A 15,821-nucleotide genomic window follows, 5' to 3' on the forward strand; every position below is an offset into this window, starting at 1 on the left:
AACTGTTGAAATCTTTACTTAATATATACTGTATATAAAGATAATTGAAAATGAATCTTGATGTGAATGGAATGGGAGATGGAGTGGGAGATGGGAGGGTTGCAGGTGGGAGGGAAGTTATGGGGGGGGGAGCTGCTATAATCCAAAAACTGTACTTGGAAATTTATATTTATTAAATAAAAGTTTAAAAAAAAGAGTTGGGGCCCAGGAATCTGCATTTCCACCAGATATCCAGGTGAGGCCTATGCTGTGGGTCTGGGGCCCACCTTGGAGACCCACGAGAGTACATCTCCCTGGGAAGAGCTTAGGATGAAAAAAAGAAGCTGTTTGAAGTGACTTCTTTGCTTAACATCAAAGCATAAGCTTTTCTTGGGCTAAATGAGGACTAAATGCAAATTTATTCTATTCCCATTTAAGGGGCCTTGCAAAGTTCAACAGATTCTAAAAAGCAACCAAGAAAATATCCTTAAACACCACATTTCGTATAGAATGTGGGTTTCCTGTTAAGGACCAGGTTGGCTACACACATTTATCTCTTATTTCTGAAAATCTGCTAATCTAGTGGCTAAAGGAATAAGATAAATTACATAAATTGTATAAGCGTAGAAAGAATGGAAGAACCACAATAAAGTTTTTAAATAAACGTTTTTTATTATTTAGTGATTCAGCCTTAAAAAGAAAAATTCTGGCATATGCTTAAAGATGTGCTAGATAAGCCAGTCACAAAAGACAAATATTGTATGATTCCACTTCTGTTAGGGGCTCAGAGTAGCCAGATTCTTAGAAACAGAAGGTAGAATGGTGACTGCCAGGGGCTGCAGAGGCCCGGGGTAGGGGAATGGGAGTTATTTGAGGGCTAAAGGGTTTCGGTTTTGCAAGATGAAAACCTTCTGGAATTGGTTGCATAACAATATGAACATATTTAACACTGCCGAATTGTACCCAACAAATGGTTAAGTAGTCAACTTCATTAAGCATATTTTACCAAGATTAAAATGCTTACAGTGTTTAAATTTTTAGCTAAACAAGAAAAAGAACAGGCAAGAGACGCGAGCAGGTGAGACTTGTCCACTAGAATTTTGGAACGAACTTAGCCAACTAGAGAATGCTGGAGCGGACGCCTGGGTGAGGGGTCAGCGGGCGAAGCCAACGAGAAGCAAAATCACATCTGTTGCGGAGCGTAGAAGCCTGGAGTCTGCAGACAGGGCTGGCTCTGAAGCAGGGGTAAGCAGGAGGATTGGTTAAATGTCTGTACAGGGAGCTGACAAAGTGGCGCACCGTCTGGCTCCTCCTGAATCCCACAGCCACGGGCATCTGAGCTTCCTTCCAGCAGCAGGAGGAGGAGGAGTTCAGTTTCTGCAGAAGTGTGAACAGTGCATTGTGGGTGGGCTGTACTGCAGAAGGGAATTGATTCTGATCTGGTAAACTACTTACCTGTGACCTCCTTCCCTTGCCAGACTCCGCAAATCCTGGGGACCGGAATCAGACCCTCCTGGCAGGATTTTAGAGAATACCTCTTTAGAGAATGGACCAGCCCAAGAGACAAGACCTACAGATGCTGACATGCAAAGCTCTGTCTCCCAGTGAAAAACCCTGCTCTCGTCCACTGGCCAATACCCGCCACTCCTCCACATACCTCATAAGTATGAATTCAGATAAAAATCACCAGATTTCTAAGGAAAGCTTTCAGTATGAAAGACAAGAATCAAAATAAGCAAATTAAAGAAATAAATAGAAATAAAGACTGCAGTGAACAGGAGAAAAATTCAATAAGCACTTTAATATCCTTAAATATATAATAATGGTAATAATAATAACTGCTAATGTTTTTTCAGATACTGACGTAAGTATTTGAAATCTAGTAACCTATTTAACCCATGAAGTCCCAAGTTTTCAATTCTGCAAATATTTTAGTAACATAATATTTATTTTAAAGTTATCATACAGTATATATTTACTGCTTTAAATCTTTATAAGTGTCCTATACAGAGGATAAGGGACATAGCAGGTTAATGTACACAAGAACTTTACTGTATGGGGTAGAAACATCATTTTTTTAAAGATTTTTATTTATTTATTTGAGAGGTGGAGTTACAGAGAGAGGTGGGGGAGACAGAGAGACATGGTCTTCCATCTGCTGGTTCTCTCCCCAGATGGCCACAACAGCCAGAGCTGGGCCAATTCAAAGCCAGGAGCTTCTTCCAGATCTCCCATATGAGTGCAAGGGCCCACGGACTTGGGCCATCTTCCACTGCTTTCCCAGGCCATAGCAGACAGCTGGATCAGAAGTGGAGCCCCCAGGACTTGAACCGGCACCCATATAGGATTCTGGCACCACAGGAGGAAGCTTAGCAAAACATTATTACACTGCAGATTAATAAACCAAGGCACAGAGAGGTTAAGTAGCTGGCCTAAGGACACACAGCTAGCAAGTAGTGTTGGCTCTAGAGCCACTATACTGTATTTGAAAGGAACAAGAAAGAACTTCTTCATGCAAAACCATGATAGTGGAAGTATAATCTATAAAAAGATTCAAGATAAAGATAAAGTTGAGCAACTTATTATAATGTATAACGGAAACAAACTAGCAAATGCAGAGAAAAATAAGAAAAAAGAATTGATCCAGGAAGTAGTAGGAATTCAAGAAAGATATCAAAGAGATTTGGAGAAAATTTTTAAAGAAATTATATCAGAGTTTTTCCCAGCTTCAAAAGTAAGAATTTCTGGTTGGGAAGGAGTCATGGATAGGCCCATGGGACAATAAATAAAAATATCTTTTCTAAAGCCATAATACTATGTATAAAATATACTAGCTTTGGAGGTGGAAAGGGACAAAACAGAAAGACAGCCAAAACCAAAATGCATCTCCTATGAAAATTTGGGAATGAGAAGATCACCAGACTTCCAAACAGTGTCTTGGAAGGTGGTGAGACGCTGGAACTGACAGCCTCTAAATGCCGAGGGAAAAATGATTTCCCACTCAGACGTTTACACCCAGCATCGTACAGTCAGAATAAAGACATTTTCAGACATGCGGAGTTGTGGATGGCATGAGTTGTGGATGGCAATATATTAATAATGTGCTGGAATGTGCAGCAGGTCTGGAGATGATTCAGGGCCATGAGAACAGGAAACCAGAGATATAGACAAGGAAAAAAAATAGAGCTGATGAATTATCTAATGTGTGTGATTATATTGAGGAAAATTACACCACTGGCAGAGAGTTTCAGAAATGAATATGTGATAGGTTCAGAGAAAACTAGACAAGTGTAACAATGCAGTCTACTCTAGGAAAACACAAGATTGAACAAGAAATAAAATCATAGATCAGCATATTTCTTAGCCATAAGCACTGTTTATGTAATTACAACCATGAAAACAAGTATCAGTACCACCAAGAGATGTGGTATGAGTCCTTGGGGCAGAAAAGAGACAGGGAAGACTGTGTTTGTGTGTTTGTCTGTGTTTGTGTATTTCTGTGTCTCTGTATGTGTTAGTGCACTAACTTCTTAAATTCCACAACAAGACGTCAGTGGAAATCCTAAATGGTAGGATCAAGAGCATATAATTATTACAGCATAGGTCATTAAATAGCAAGAGAGATGGCTTACATAACTGAAAATGCCTCTGAGAAATGGAGCGATATGGACACACCGCTTTGACTGAGTTAATGAGTATGAATTTCCACAGCTGGTCCTAGCATAAATGGACCCCACACTTCATACAGCTTTCTTCTCTCTCTGGGTTTGGGGGCCATGTAGCCGAGACTTTTTACTCTCTATTGAGTGGACTAAATGTTTAGTGGAAATTCCCAGCCTGGATCTGCAAGGTCTATGGGTTTTAGAAATCAGGGGCTCTTGGCCGGCGCCCCGTCTCACTAGGCTAATCCTCCGCCTTGCGGCGCTGGCACACCGGGTTCTAGTCCCGGTCGGGGCGCTGGATTCTGTCCCAGTTGCCCCTCTTCCAGGCCAGCTCTCTGCTGTGGCCAGGGAGTGCAGTGGAGGATGGCCCAAGTCCTTGGGCCCTGCACCCCTTGGGAGACCAGAAGTACCTGGCTCCTGCCATCGGATCAGCGCGGTGCGCCAGCTGCAGCGCACTGGCCGCGGCGGCCATTGGAGGGTGAACCAACAGCAAAGGAAGACCTTTCTCTCTCTCTCTCTCTCTCACTGTCCACTCTGCCTGTCAAAAAAAAAAAAAAAAAAAAAAAAAAAAAAAAAAAAAGAAAGAGTCAGGGGCTCTTAAGACACAGATAAGCCCCTTTTTACAAGCAAGGGTCATTGGGGGTATTCTTTAAATATCCTGTTTCTTGTCCTACTTAGTTGAGTGTTTATGAAACTTTCCTTTGTTTTATAATATCTCATTCTATTTCAGTGATTTCTTTTTTCTCCTCGCTTGTGTTTGTCTCTCCAACTTAGTTACTCAATTGTCACTTGTGCAACTGAAGAAGGAAGAATCCCAGGTGTAGAATTCTCTTGCTAATCAGCATCCCCATGGGGGAGAATGTTCCCTTTTTGCTTTCAGTACTCTCAGAGCAGATGTGTGCTGTGTTTGAAAATCAGCTTAACATTTACCCTGCGTCAGGGTCACAGTGTCTTTGTTGGACTGTATGATCTGCTCAATTCTATTTAGCCCTTCCCTGGCCACCAGAAAGAAATCACACATGTAGCAAATCACACGGGGATTCTTGGGGACCTGGAAACTGTGCTTTATTTACCTTCTTAAAGGTAGACCTTCAACATTTTCCAAGTCTCTATCTTTTTTTTCTTTTTAAAGATTGATTTATTTATTTGAAAGGCAGAGTTACAGAGAGGCAGAGGCAGAGAGAGAGACAATCCCATCCACTGGGTCATTCCCCAGATGGAGGCAATAGCCGGAGCTGGGCCAATCCGAAGCCAGGAGCCAGGAGCTTCTTCCAGGTCTCCCCGTGGGTGCAGGGGCCAAGGACTTGGGCCATCTTCTAGTGCTTTCCCAGGCCACAGCAGAGAGCTGGATCGGAAGTGGAATAGCCGGGACTTGAACTGGCATTCACATGGGATGCTGGCACAGCAGAGGGCAGCTTTACCCAGTATGCCTCAGCACTGGCCCCTCTAACTCTCTTTTTGCTGTACAAGTTCTAGGACTTTTAAAAGCCTGTGTAAGCCAGGCCTATGTCGCACTCGTGGAAACAGGGCCAATTTCAGTGGAGGTGTAGCTCTCTCCATCTGCTGCACATTGTGCAGTTTTTGCTCATCCATGAGAAGTCCTTGATGTCATCCTTGCACACACGATTCCATATTAAATGAAATTTTTAGTTCAGTCTTCTCTCTTAGCCTCCAACCTTCGATTCCATTTTACCTGCTGGAATTCTCTGCAGCTCTGTGTTGCCTACACCTTACATTCAGCAAACAAATTTGTCAGAAATAAAAAGCCAACTCTGCTGTGTCAGAGCCGGCCTTCTTTCTCTGAAATGGCATGGCAGTGTTTTCTAGTCCCGGCTTGGACCCTGGAGCCACTGTTGACTTTTGCCTCTCACTTCCCTAATTAGATTAGTGATCAAGTCCTGTAGATTCGACTTCCTGCATTCCCATGTCACTGTGTGTCTTAGTGCGGGCTGCCGCAACAAAACAGCATAGACTGTGGGGCTTAAATGGCAGACATTTATTGTTCTTCTAGCTGTGAAGGTTGCAAGCCCTCTCTAAGGGTGCTTGCAAGATTGAGCTCTGGGGAGGGCCCTCTTCCTGGCACAAGTACTCAAGCCAATACCTATTACCTCCCAGAGGGTACACTAGCAAGCAGTTGGAATCTGGAGTGGAGCTGGGATTTGAACCCAGCCACTCCAATAGGGGATGCAGCTATCTTAACCAGCATTCTCACTGCTAGGCCAAATGCCTGCCCTTTTCATAGCTTATGATTTTGTTTGTTTGTGGCATTGCTTGGTCTCCCTTGGTAAAAGAATCTACTGGAAGCCGTGGGCCTTGGGCAGGTTTGTACACACACAGGCTGCAGTAGGATCCTAAGAGTCTCACTCTGTCCTGGTGGGCACTCATTCAGTATTTCCTCATACAGACCCTGAGTCTTTGATTGACAGTTACAATGTTTCATAGGTAAATGGCCATAGGCTAACATTTAGATGAGCACTTTAAAAAGATAATGTCTGTTAGAGTCATATTCAACTTCATACCTCAGATTTCAACAAAATATTTCATTTGAAGAAATTATTTTATTGGTGAATATTTTGTTTTAATTTATTTATTTGAGAGGTAGAGTTACAGACAGAGAGGAGAGTGGGGAGATCTTCCGTCCGCTGGTTCATTCCCCATTTGGCCACAATGGCCGGAGCTGGGCCAGTCAGAAGCCAGGAGCCAGGAGCTTCTTCCGGGTCTTCTCCTGGGGTGCAGGGACCCAAGGGCCATCTTCCATTGCCTTCCCAGGCCATAAACAAGAAGCTGGATTGGAAGTGGAGCAGATGGGACCCATACCGGCGCCTCAGGCCGAGGCTTCGCCTGCTATACCACAGCGCTGGCCGCTGAAAACCACGTTTTTACCGGGTACAGCTGGAAGGTAAGGACACATAGATGACGGGGGAGGCTGTGCCAGGTGTGGAGCAGGGCTAAAGGCATTCTAACGAATTTAGACCAGTCACGTAATTTGTCCCAAGGTTTGGCTACTCTAGGAGCAGAAAGAGAATCAGCAGAGTATCTCTAACTGTAGCAGTTAGAAGGATGTAATTGTAGAAGAACAGTTCCCTTTCTAGAATGTCGCGCTGCTACTGGGAAAATGAAGGAATTCCGAGAACTCAGCAAGGACACTAGGATTAAATCTTCTTAAAGTCGCTTCTTGTAGGCACTGTTGGTACTCCAAAACAATGAAAAATTTTGTTTTCTCAGGAAACGTGTTATTCACCATTGTCTGTAATGGGATACAGCTGTTGTTGCATTAAAAGGCTGGACACAAACTCTGCAAAATGTCAGCAAGGAGCTTCTAGTGTTCCCTAGGATTTCTCTATAAACTGACACATGGCATGTCTAGCTGTTTCTAGTTCTGGATTTTTTTTGTGTGTGAAATTTCTTTTAAATCAGGCCTTAAGTTCACCAAGTTCTCCAAACACTTACTTTTTTTTTTTTTTTTTTTAAGATTTATTTATTTGAAAGAGTTACAGAGAGAGGTAGAGAGAGGTCTTCCATCCGCTGGTTCACTCCCCAGATGGCCGCAATGTCCAGAGCTGAGCTGATCCGAAGCCAGGAGCCAGGAGCTTTTGTCAAGTCTCCCACACAGGTGCAGGGGCCCAAGGACTTGGGCCATCTTCTACTGCTTTCACAGGCCACAGCAGAGAGCTGGATCGGAAGTGGAGCAGCGGGTCTTGGGCAGGTATCCATTTGGGATGCTGGCACTGCCAGCTGGGGCTTTAACTTGCTGCACCACTGCGCCAGCCCCAAACACTTATCTTTGTGTTTAAATAGAGCCTGCCCCTGCAATAACGGCTCTGTGAAGCAAGCCTCTTTTGTCATGAAATAACCCAGGGAGAATGGGAAGCTATTGGAAAGAGACTGGAAACTCTAGTTTATCATCAGTAAGAATAATATCTTCATATGCTACTTCCTGGGCCAATTTATACATTTAGATGAGAGTTCCTATTTTTGGAGCACACACCAATGAATCAAAAACATTAATGCTGAGAGTTGCAATAAGCTCATGAGTGAGACGCTATGAGGCAACCAATTCCAGGATTAAAAATATGGAAAGTTACCTGTTTGCTGTAGATTAAGGAGCGGTCTCTTTAGCAGCTGCAGTGGCTCTCCAAGGGAGAACTCAACCATCAAGTCAACATCATTCATAGCACCTACTCTGTGGGAGGCGCTGTGCTAGGAGTTACGGTGACACAAAGGGACAAAATGTTCCCATCCTTATATGCTGGCTGGGGAGAGTGACATTAAACAAATAAACAGGAAACAAATTTCATAATTATGAAGAAATAGAAGATGATGTTAGAGAATATAAATTTGGGAGGCCTAATTTGGTGGTGAATGGAAACGGTCCTCTTGCTGACTGTGGGTATTGGTCATAGGGGCACCATCATTTGCTATTAAATAGAGCAGGAGAATGTTCTTGGCCTGGCTGCCAGGGTTAGAGCAGCTGAGACTATTATGTAGCTCCTTGGCTCAGGGCCAGAGCCTCAGGAGAAAGCAGTGGGCAAAATGTAGCCATTTTCCATAGGGCTGCCTCCCTGCAAAACATCATTCTCTCCACAGCTTGCCGGGCCTCTGTCGGCTCTTCCCAGCCGGTTTTATTGCATAATTGAAGAAGTCTCCCATTCTAGCAGGAAGTGGGACACATGGGTCAGCATTAGTCATGAAAAATATACTTGAGAATCCTTTTAATTTTTTTACTCTTATGCTGCCAATGCTTTATTCACAAAACATAATAAATACATTTAATTGAAAACCCTTTTTTCTGGGCAATATAAAAAAGGACATCTGAAACGTAACAATTGTGCTTATTAAAAGCCAGTATTTTTTTCAGTGTTTATATATTGGTGAGCTTCTTCAGTGAGATTCTATTTGCTTTTTTTTTTTTAAGGTTTTATTTATTTATTTGAAAGTCAGAGTTACACAGGGAGAGGAGAGATAGAGGTAGAGGTAGAGAGAGAGAGAGAGAGAGAGAGAGCTTTCATCCAATGGTTCACTTTCCAATTGGCTGCTACAACCGGAGCTGCGCCGATCCAAAGCCAGGAGCCAGGAACTTCTCCCAGGCCTCCATGTGGGTGCAGGCGCCCAACCACCTGAGCCATCTTGCACTGCCCAGGCCAGAGCAGAGAGCTGGATGGAAAAAGGAGCAGCCGGGACTAGAACCGGTGCCCACATGGAATGCCGGCGCTTCAGGCCAGGGTGTCAACCTGCTGTGCCACAGCGCCGGCCTCTCTATTTGCTTTTATAGTTCAGAATCATTGTATATATTCAGAGACTGAAATACAAATATCCTCAGTCTACTCTTTATATATATTTATATTTAAAATGTTTTATTTACTTTGTATATTTAAAAAGCAGAGAAAGAAAAAGAGAGAGAGAGAGAGACTTACTCCCCAAATGCTGCAACAGCCAAGGCTGGGCCAGATCGAAGCCAGAAATCTAGAACTCAATAAGGGTCTTTCACATGGGCAGCAGAGACCCCAAGCACTTGAGTTACCATCTGCTTCCTCCAGAGGTACGCATTTTGCAGGAAACTGGATTCAGAATCAGAGCCAAGACTTGATCTCAGGCACTCAGATACAGGATGTGAGTATCCCAAGTAGAGTCCTAACCACTGTACCAAATGCTCACCCCTTTATATATTTTTGTTGTTAGGAATTTTCATTTTTATTTTTCAGAGAGGGGTCTTTTCCTAAATCCTGGTTGCACTATTTTGGGCAAAAAGTTCCTTGAAAATCCAAATTACTTCTTTGTTCTTATGTTGTGTTCTCTGTCATACCGATCCGGACTGTATCTACCCTCTCCTACTTCTTAGTTTTTATGTAAGTGACAATTCCCTGAGCTCTGTTAACCCTCTGTTCTCCATTCACAGCTTCTAGAAAATGTTGCTATTTGGCTTTCCATTAAAAATTGTTTCTGATCTCTGTCTCTCCCTCTCTCTCTGTAACTCTGCCTTTCAAATAAAATAAATAAATCTTAAAAAACAAATAGGACCTGTGCTGTGGTGTAGTGGGTTAAGTCACCACCTGTAGCACCTGAATCCTCTATGGGCGCCAGTTCGATTCCTGACTGCTCTGCTTCAGATCTGGCTCCCTGCTGATGCACCTGGGAAAGCAGTGGAATATGGCCCAAGTGTTCGGGCCCCTGCACTCAAGTGGGAGCCCCAGAAGAAACTCCTGGCTCCTGGCTCTGGTTTGGCCCAGTTCCAGCTGTTGCAGCCATTTGGGGAGTGAACCAATGGATGGATGATGTCTGTCTCTTCCTCTCTCTCTGTAACTCTGCCTTTCAAATAAAATAAATATGTCTTTAAAAAAATGTTTCTGAGCTTAAAACATCACTCTTCCTAGAAGTAGGGAGAACACAGTGGTCAGCAGAGTCTAGGAGAGGGGTAAGGAGTTAGAGGGAGATTGGTGGTCAGTTAGAGAGGAGAAGTGAGTTCTAGTGTTTGATAGCGCGGTAGGATGACTTTAGTTTCCATCAATTTATTGCATATTTTATAAAGAACTGGAAGAGAGGAAGACAAAGGTTTACAACACAAGAAATGACAAATGTTTAAGGAGATTTAAGTGCTAATTATTCTGATCTGATCAAGACACTATCCCAACTGTATCTACTGTGTGTGTGTGTGTGATTATCACACTTATCCCATAAATATGTACAATTATTATAAAAATTAAGAACAATTATTTCTGAGCGTATTTTCCTGCATACTTGTATCCTAAACATCTGAAGTTCCATTGTCTTCCTAACCATGAAGTTTTTTTATTCTTTATGTTTTTTAAATATGTATTTATTTATTTGAAAGGTAGTTACAGAGAGGGAGAGGCAGAGGCAGAGAGAGAAGTCTTCTATCTGATTAAACATCAACTCTCTAAAGAGCTAACAAATTCCATCCATTCCAATGCTCCTTGAATCAAAATCATCTCAGTTGGTTAATCCCTTTACTCTACCTTCTAAATCCTGTTTGAGCTCATCAGAACACCTTGTGCCTACCCACCATCCCCATGTTCTCCATTCAATCTTAAATTAATTTATCTCTTTTCATTTCCTTTTGATGAGCCAGTCCTCTTCAGGGTGGGAGAGCTTGAATACATTCCTTTACAACAGGGCATTTCTCATGCCATGGCTAAGCCCTGAGGAATGTTCCTTCTCCTTTTCGGAAGTTGTGAATGGACGACTGTGTTGCTCACACACAGCACAAAATACAGTAAGAGCAGACACTCGTATTGTATTGTATGGAAGCTGGGTGCGCACATGGCAAACCTGTTCTAACTAGATTTGGAGCACTTTGTCTCTCTGGATCTCAGCTATTTCTGTAGATGAAGGAATTGGATACCTGATGATCTCCAAGATTCTTTTACGACCTAGAGTTCTATGATTCTATTTATGTCTCCATAGAAATACCTCACATTCTATGCAGCATACATACACTTTATGACTGTAAAGTCTGCAGGAAGTCAGCCTATTCAACATTTCCTTTATCCAGCATTCCTCCAATTTTTGTCTTGTACCATTCACCCTTCAAAATTTCAATGAAATTTCTTTTTCTTTTTCCACTCTTTTTATGTTTTTTCTCTTCTCTACCTAAATCATTCTATAATTGCTAATACTAAATCTAGACCTACATATTTGTCACCAAAATGAAAACCGCATCCAGATGGTTCCTGTCATTCTTGTAATAACATTATTTTGTGGGTTACAACTTACATATGTTCTTTCCCTTACTTATACACAGTATTGGCCTGAAATCTGAAGTATAATTTTAAGAAGTAGTATTTTAAATAATAGTTCATTGATAAGTTATTTGAAAACCAAGATAATATAAAGAAAAAAATTGAATCTCACGTTTCCAATATCCAACAATAATAGCTATTTTTAAAAAATGAATTTGATATCACACTTTATAAGTTATTTCCTTCTGATGCTTTGCTAACACAAAATGGACTCTTTCCACCATTCCTAATTCTGTCTTCTTTTTACTTATGTAGTAGCTTCACTTTTCCATAAACAATAGATTCCCAGCCTCTAATAACCCTCTGCTTTTACTGATTATATGCAAAAAATTTTGCTTATTAATGTTTCATTAGCATTTCCCACGCAGTGTATTTTCAGAGTTCCTATTGTTATGCACACCACAGAGGGTTGCATGAATATTCTTGCCTTATTTCAAGCTTTATCCATTATGTATTGGAATTCTAATCACACTTTGCCTACCATTGTTGTATATTTCACACAGTTGGAAGGTAACCCATATGCTGACTCTATTTTTAAAAGAGTTAAGCCCCATTGTATTGACAACTGTCTCCTGAGACAGAAGCACTAGTTCAGGCTCCTTTTAGTCATTTTATTGTCAGTTTTAGGAGACTGGAAAATCTAGTCTGTCAGCTTTTTGTAGCCTAATTTTAAGCCTGAGGTATTTGTCTTCTCACTGGCTACCACTAATCTTTGCGATGAAATCATGAAAACATTTTAGTCTGAATGCTAAAATGTTGTACCTATGATGATTGCTATTCTCTGTTGGCTTCCTTAAATGAGATAGTAAAACACACGCATGTTGTGGGTTTTATTATTTCTCCTTTCCCCCCAAATCAAACCCAATCTATCTGCCAATGCCTGTTGTAGCAGGAGGGGAATTGTTTGCCAATGTGGTGGGAAGGCAGCCTGCGCCAGGAGCTCTCTTTTCTCATGAACTTTATTATGCTTTCTAACTCTCAGATGTTTGCCTCTGCCACTTAAACTCCAGTCTCCCATTAGGAAAATAAACAATGCAATCCTCAAGCATTAGAAGGAATCTTTTTTCCTCTCCTATTACTTGCATAATCGTAAGGGCGTCCCTGCTCAGTGCTGGACCAGGTGGACACTAGCCATTCTCTTGGGGAGTCATGGTGTCACACATGGTGATTGCTGACTGCCCTTTTCTGGGGGGAAATGAACCATACCTCCCCCACAAACTGTTTTCATCTTTCCTTTCTTCTATCTATCCATCGACTGCCGTGTCCTTTCTCTCACCTATTTTAGTAATGGCTCTGACAAAAATTAGAGTCAGTGCCCATTTTCACCCTGCACGTGCTTGCTCATGTCTTCTTCAATCGCAGCGATTTCTTCTCCTCACCCAGAAATTCCCACTGTTTCGACTGCCACCCGCACTCACACATGCAGGTTGCCCTCCTCAGTCTGCCTCCTCCTCCTGACTGCCTCCATCTTGGAATCTGATGTCCCTGGCCAGTTTTACATGCTCTACATTAGGCACCCTGGTGACTATTCCCGTGAGTCCAAGCACTGAGTACCGCTACTCTCTTATCACACAACCTTGCTTGTGTGGGAGCAAACGATTGTCTTGGACACAACACTGTTCAGAACATTCTTTGCCTCTATCACCTTTGTGTGTCCCGAGTTTGGTTTTTCTCCTGTGCTGTCTGTCCATTGTTGAGTCTCAGAAGATGCAAGTTGATGGGAAAAGGAGCTAAAGATTATTTTCTTAAAGATTTATTTATTTATTTGAAAGGCAGAGTTACACAGAGAGAGAAAGCAAGGCAGAGAGAGAGAGAGGTCTTCCATCCGCTGGCTCACTCCCTAATTGGCTGCCATGGCCAGAGCTGTGCCAATCCGAAGCCAGGAGCCAGGAGCTTCTTCTGGTCTTCCACAAGGGTGCAGGGGCCCAAGCACTTGGGCCATCTTCTACCACTTTCCCAGGCCACAGCAGAGAGCTGGATCAGAAGTGGAGCAGCCGGGACTCGAACCGGTGTCCATGTGGGATGCCAGCACTGCAGGTGGCGGCTTTATCCACTACGCCACAGCACCAGCCCCCAAAGGTTATAAAACATATGAATAGCCGGCGCCGTGGCTCAATAGGCTAATCCTCCACCTTGCGGCGCCGGCACACCGGGTTCTAGTCCCAGTCGGGGCGCCGGATTCTGTCCCGGTTGCCCCTCTTCCAGGCCAGCTCTCTGCTGTGGCCAGGGAGTGCAGTGGAGGATGGCCCAGGTGCTTGGGCCCTGCACCCCATGGGAGACCAGGAAAAGCACCTGGATCCTGGCTCCTGCCATCGGATCAGCGCGGTGCGCCGGCTGCAGCGGCGGCCATTGGAGGGTGAACCAACGGCAAAAGGAAGACCTTTCTCTCTGTCTCTCTCTCTCACTGTCCACTCTGCCTGTCAAAAAAAAAAAAAAAAAAAGACTAAAAAAAAAAACAAAACAAAACAAAAAAAAAAACATATGAATGACACCCACCAAAAACACCAGAGGTCTTTCAGCAGAAACTTCAGAGGACACCATCATCCCATTGGTGCAGTGCGCCGGCCGCAGCGCGCTGGCCGCGGCGGCCATTGGAGGGTGAACCAACGGCAAAGAGAGGACCTTTCTCTCTGTCTCTCTCTCTCTCTCTCTCACTATCCACTCTGCCTGAAAAAAAAAAAAAGTAAGGCCACAATTAGAAAGGTTCATTGGAAGGCATTTATGCTTAGCAAAAGGACGTGTGTATATGTGTGTGTGTGTGTGTGTGTGTGTGTTTCATGAAGGCCCACATCATAGAATTATTTCACAGGATGAACAGTTGATCTTCTTGGAAGATCTTCTTGGAAGAGCATGTGGCCTTGGTTATTTTATGAACCCTGCTGGTCTCTGAGAGTCATCTCACCAAATATTAACATGGGGATAGTAGAGCATCGTTTGGTCTCTAGGCACAGACTGTGACAAGAATTCTAGATGAAAGGATTAATTCTTGGAGCTTGGAGGAGAAGGAGAAGGGGAAGGGGTGGGAGAAGGGGAAAAAAAGAGAGGGGTGGGGGAGGTAGAGGAGGAAGAGGAAGAAGAAGAAGAAGATGAGGAAGAGGAGGGGATGATAGAGAACCTTGAAGAAAAAAGGTCTAAGTGTACATGCTTATGTGTGTCTTTGAATGGAATTAGGAACGGTGGAGGTATTCTCTTGAATTTGGGGATCAGTGCCATAAAGAATAGCCCTCTTCTCCCACAATGTCTGGTTCCATCATCATAATAGAACACTGGGCTTGCACAGACCACGGTCTGACCAGGAGTGCCATGTTGCACGTTTTACAACTGTAAAAACATTTTCCCTTGTGTTCATACAGAAACCATGACATTCTGTGCTCCAGATATGTTGATCTGTCACCTCCCCGACTCATCAGTCTTCTGTGTTGTTCTCTGAACAATTTTTGGTGGTAGTGTGAGTGTGCAAGGATATTTTACAAGCAACGTATTTTCCCCTTTTCTCTTATGTATACATATTTATATAATTTTTATTTATATGAGATGAACAAATGTCATGTATTTCATATAGACAGATTTGGGAGCACAGTGATACTTCCCACCCTACCGTCCCTCCCACCCACGCTTCAACCCTCTTCCTCCTTCCTTTTTTATTCTTTTAATTTTTACAATGACTTACTTTCAGTTTATTTTATAATCATAGGCTTAATCCTCCACTAAGTAAAAAATTCAACAAATAGTAAGTGTAAGACAGACCACTGTCCACCTTTGTCTGTCTTCCTTCTTCCCTGCCATATTTACCTATGGCTACATATCAAATTACCCTTCAATTTAGCAGTTTAGAACAACAAACCTTTGTTATCTCACAGGGTCATTAGAAATTGAAAGGTAGCTTAGAGTGGTAGTTCTGGCTCTGGACTGAAGTCAGACTGTTATCTAGGGCTATATTCATCTGAAGACTGGACTGAGGCGAGAGATGGGAGTAGTTACAACATAGCACACTCAAAGGGCTGTTGGTCATTGACCTTCATTCCTCTCCATGAGATTGCTTGAATATCCTTACACTCACAACATAGTAGCTGGATTCTCCCAGAGCAGGTGTCCAAGACAGAGAGTGAAGAGGAAGCCACATTTCCCTTTTATAATCTGGTTTTAGAAGTGAAACATCATCTCTTCCACCATATACTGTTCATCAGAAGCAAGTCAGTAAATCCAACTCACACTCTTGGAGAAGAATCATGAAAGGAATTGTGGACATATTTTTTTTAAGATTTATTTTATTTATTTGAAAGGCAGAGTTATAGAGAGGTAGAGACAGAGAGAGAGGTCTTCTATTGGCTGGTTCACTCCCCAGATGGCTGCAATGGCTGGAGCTGAGCCGATCCGAAGCCAGGAGCCAGGAGCTTCTTCCGGGTCTCCCACATGGGTACAG

This window comes from Oryctolagus cuniculus, chromosome 3 (genome assembly GCF_964237555.1).
Source record: "Oryctolagus cuniculus chromosome 3, mOryCun1.1, whole genome shotgun sequence".
In the NCBI taxonomy this organism is placed as follows: domain Eukaryota; kingdom Metazoa; phylum Chordata; class Mammalia; order Lagomorpha; family Leporidae; genus Oryctolagus; species Oryctolagus cuniculus.